The sequence below is a fragment of the Cryptomeria japonica genome, chromosome 2 (genome assembly GCF_030272615.1).
Source record: "Cryptomeria japonica chromosome 2, Sugi_1.0, whole genome shotgun sequence".
NCBI lineage: Eukaryota > Viridiplantae > Streptophyta > Pinopsida > Cupressales > Cupressaceae > Cryptomeria > Cryptomeria japonica.
Genome location: NC_081406.1, coordinates 225,892,892 through 225,898,178, shown reverse-complemented (window position 1 = coordinate 225,898,178; position 5,287 = coordinate 225,892,892).

Genomic DNA, 5,287 nt, shown 5'->3' with positions numbered 1-5,287 from the left:
CCCATGTCAGCCTGGGATGAAAAATCAGTCAGTTGACCCTAATTGAAAAGTATATAAGTCACATTTGCCCTCCAATTTTTCATAAGTGGAATAAGCGATAACACAGATACATGAGATCATGCATTCAAGCATTCCTTTCTAGCATTAAGCATTCTCAAGTCTCCCTTCAAGGCTAGGTGTTGCATTCAAGTCAAGGATTCAACCATTGAAGAGGAGATTCATTCCAACATTCAATTCCACATAAGAAAATCTATGTACATTCTATCTAAAACCTCCCTTGAGGTAACTTACATTTTAGTCTTTCATTTACATTTACTTGCAAGTACTTTCTTTCATCATTTGGTTAATTCCAAAACTGGGGTTCGACTTGAAGGTAAACCCCCCAGTCCCAACACCTTTCCCTCTCTTTTCGCTGTGTTGGTTACAAGTGCACAGTTGTACTTTCAGATTTGGAGTCCATTTACAAAGGCAAAAAATCCCTTTTCATTTCACCAACTTTTGGAGGACTATGTACAATCCCACCACGGTTTAGGCAATTTTTTCTCAAATTCACAAGGTGGCTTCGACTCAACATTTTACTACTAGATCCAAGTGTGCATCTTCATCCTATGCTTCTATCTTGAGTTATAATAAGATCTTTATCACTTTTCCACTTGATCATAAGTACACAATTCAATCAATTCAAATCTCAATCTCAAAAGAGGGGATTCACTTACCATCACTCAAAATTCAATCTCTTTCTCTAGAGGTTGAATCTAGTGTATTTTCCACCCTCTCCCAATGTAATGTGGAAAATGTATTTGAAGGGAAATCCGGAGTGAAACTTTTATTGCTACTCGGAGGGAAGAAAAGCTTTCCTCTAGATCTCTCTATCACTCACCTTTTCCAATATTACATTTTGGTGAACCCGATGTCTTACATGCTTTATTGTGAAAATCATTGCATATTTTTCATTTGCAAGTTTAATTTTTTTTGCAAACTTAGTGGTTAATCCATTCAAAACCTAGTTTTTAAAATTAAAATTGAACTTGTGTTTTGCAAAAATTGCTTATTATTGTCTTAGATCTGAAAATTACTTTGTTTGTCAAATTCAATTTCTTCATTGCCTTGTTCAATTTGCAAATCAGATTCACAAAATTAAGAGGTTAATTGTCAAAACCATAATTTTAAAAAATAATTGTGAAATTATGCAAAAATTGAATTTCCATTTAATTTTCAGATTTCTGACTGTTTTCAAACTTGTCTTATGTCCTACAATTCAAATTTTTAATTTCCCTCCTTTTTCAAAATTCAAAATTTCAAAAATTCAGTGGTTAGGTCATAAAACCCTAATTTTCAAACATAACTAGATTTTGTATAACTTTCAATCAATTTCATTCAAATAGAGATTTCTAAAACATTCTCCAAGGTGTCCCTCTCCTTTCGGTGTGACCCTTTTCAAATTTGTAGGCCAATTCCCTTTTTTCTTCAAAACCCTAATAGGGTCCTATTCTCACATTTGAACCTTAATTTTGCCTATCTCAAAACCATAAAATTCACCAATTTTTTTGGGGTTAGCTTTAAAATCATCGTAATATTCATCCCTGAAAATTTCTAAAAAAAATTGGTCGGACCATGTGCATTCCTGCCGTGGTCCTCGACTTTTTTCCCAAAATTTTAGGAGACTGTTATGACTACATTTAATAGCCTAAATCCATAGGATTGGTTGCTTTTGTTGATTTTTGATCCCTTTAACATCAAAGATACCTTCAAATTTCAACATTTCAAATTTCAAGAAATTTTTAAAAATTAAGAGGTTAATTATAATCTGCCCTTATTTTAAAATTAAGTGGTATCCCCTTGGCCCTAATTTTTAAATTCCAATTTCCTTTGATTTATTATTTTGGAAATTGTGTCATTTTCTTCTTCCAATAAAGTTCAAATTGTTTAATCATTATTTTCTTAAATTTTGCATTAATCAATTTTGTAAGCTTTGCTCAAAATTCAAAATTTTAATTTTCCCTCTAGTGCATGAGTTTTACCACTATTAGTCCTACCTACACTATCCCCATTAGATGAATCGTTATAGTTAAGGCCACCCAAGGTTTAATTACCGAGGAGTTGAAGCATAATTTGGGTGATTTCTTTAATGAGGATAATGCTAATTCTTCCCATCCTAATCATATTCCTATCTATCCAATTGATGAGACCCATGATGAACACAAAGGAGATTTGACTACAGTTTCCATATGTCAACTTTAAAAATTGGACAATCAATTTGATAACTTTCAACAATGGATGTCCCAAGAATATATTATGTGGCATTGTTCATATTGTTGATTCTAATGTCATTCCTAGATCATGAGGTTTGTTGAAAACATAGGTAATTCACAACCTCCAAATCAAATCAATTCTTCTATCCCTTTGACCACTTCAATGGCTACTATTCCTAATTTCACTTCAAACATCATGGCTACATCAACTCAAAATGTCATTCCTACAACCATTGGTCATGGGGTCAATCCCCCTTATTCATTTAATCCTCCATCTCTACCTATATCTACCATAAGTATTCCTATTATCCCTCAACCACTCAATGTGACACAAAGGGGCAATTCATTCAATAATTTTGTTCCTCCTTTAAGTGTCATGTTTCCTATGCAATCATCACCTATGCCTAATTGTCATAATCTCCCACCACCTTATTCTCAATACATTCCTTCCTTCAATAATATCGCACCACCATCTCAATCAACCATGTCTAACATCAATTCTTCTACCAAAGAAACACTCAACAATCTTGCTCAAACTGTGTTTCCTTACAATAACAAATTGCTTTTATGAGTCAATCCAAATTTAGTGTGCCCACCTTTGATGTTGTGAGCCCACTTTCTCTTGATATTGTTAAATTTGTGCCTCCTAAGCATGTTGAGGTCCCTCAATTTGAACTCTTTAATGGAAAAGGTGATCCTCTTACACATGTTAAAACATTTCAAACCTTGTGTACTAATTTTACCTATGATCAAAGATTGCTTGCAAAACTATTTACAAGAACATTAAGAGATAAGGCTTTACAATGGTATTTCTCTTTGCCTTCTTATTCCATCACTTCTTTTCAACAGCTAGCAAATGCTTTCATCCAACAATTTCAAAATAACATTGGTCCTAAAATCACTTTGACTGATTTAATGCATTGTAAGCAAGGTGTTAAATAAAAAGTGATTGATTTCATTGGTAGATATAAGTATTTGTGGGCTCAAATTTATTTTCATGTACCTAATAATGATATTCAACAAATTTTCATTTCTGGTTTGCAAAAAGATATTATGGAAAAGCTTCTTTTGTTTGATTTTACTTCCTTTTTGTAGTTGTGTGCAAAACTCAACAATTATCAACTGGTTGTGAGTAAAATGGAGCAATCTACTCCTATGGCTCTGAGTGATAAAGGGGAGACTATTCAACAACCATTTGTAAAGTTAAAACCAACAAAAATCTTCATGAAGTTCAATGATACAATCAACAACAACAATGTGAATGCTACAACTGGTGTGCCTTCTATTTCTAAATTTTTCAAAAGAGAAAGATAATTTACTCCTTTGAATGAATCTTTACATAGTATTATGTCTCCTTTGTTTCATATAAATATTATCAAACTTCCTTCTATAAAACAAGTTGATCCTTATAAACTTGCATCCCCTTATTTTGATAACAATTGCTTTTCTTAATTTCATCGTAAACCTGGTCATGATACTGAGAAATATTTCACATTCAAAAGTAAGATTCAAGATTTGATTGATAACAATACTATATCTATGGCAGGTGGGAATGATAAGGGAAATAAATCAGTAGCTCCTCCTAATAAAAATCTTAAAAATTTTACTGATTCTTTTCCTTCTCATACCTCTAATGTGATTGAGACTGAGTATACCTCTTTCCCCTCTAAGAAATTCATTTCTATGGCTCTGAACTTGGTAAATATGGTAGAAAAATAAGATACACCTAAGGATTCTTATATTACATTTGACCCTAGTGATACCTTTAGAGAACTTGATGGCCCTTTATACATAGTTGTGAAGGTTAAGGATATCCCTTACCGTGGCACTCTTGTTGATCCATCTTACATGGCTAAAATCATCATTGAGGAGTATCTTTTCACTTTATAATTGCACAAACTAATATATGATGCTTCTATTGTAGTTGTAAAGTTATTTGGTGGTTTCTCTTGTCCTAACATAGGCTTTATCACCCTTCCTATTGAAGTTTGTACTAAATCCATGGATGTTGATTTTTTTATTATACCCTCTTCTGAGCAATTTTGTGTGAAGTTGGGCTATCCTTGGATATCTTCCATGAAGGCTATTGCTTCTCCAATCCATAAGTGTTTGAAATTTCCTCACAATGGATAAATCATAACCATGAACCATAGCTTATTTCGTCCATCTGAAAGAAGCCCTAGTGTTTCTATTTGTTTCTTTTGGCCTAAGCAGTTTTGATCTCTTCCATCAAGGAGTGATGCTCTTTTTCAATTTTATCAGAAATGGAAGCAAGATATTATCCTATCCTTAAGTCAACCTAGATCCCCAATAATTGGCATTCCTATCATACTTGAAGATGGACTTCTTCCCCTCACAAATAGAACTAATCTCCGTCCTAAGGAATATCTTCAATCTATTCCTATGGATGTCACTATGGCTTCTCCTAAGAAGAACAACACTATTCCTCCTAAGGTTAGACTTGTACCTCTTCCTCGTGATGGACCTAGATTCCTCCTTTATATGTTGTAGTTCCACCTCCTTCCTCTTATAGAGAGAAGAGGCCTGGTTCTCCTCTTGTCCATCCTAAAAGACCTCAACCTAAACCTTCAACTATCAATGAGAAAAACATTCCTACTTTTTCAAATGTTCATCCTCCTTCTCAGCCTTCCAGTAAGACTCGATGGAATCATTATGTGAGAGAACACCAACGAAGACGTTGTGTTTAAGCTTGTGAAGTTATCCCTCAAACTATTCCATCTCCTAAAACTCCAACATTTGACATGATTCCCTTTTCTCCTAAGAAGGATGTTCAACCTCCATCTCCAAATCATACGTTGCATAAAATATGTGATGGTTTTACTCCTATTCATTTTGTTTCTCCTCTTTCTATAAATTTTGATGAAATGAGTGAAAATGTTATTCATGATGGCAATACAACTCCTAATGCTTATGATAGTGCTTATGAATATGTTGATGTGGAAAAGTATTTATCAATTGAATTTTCACAAACCCTAATCCTAGCTCCTAGAATCGAACAAAGTGACTTACCACAT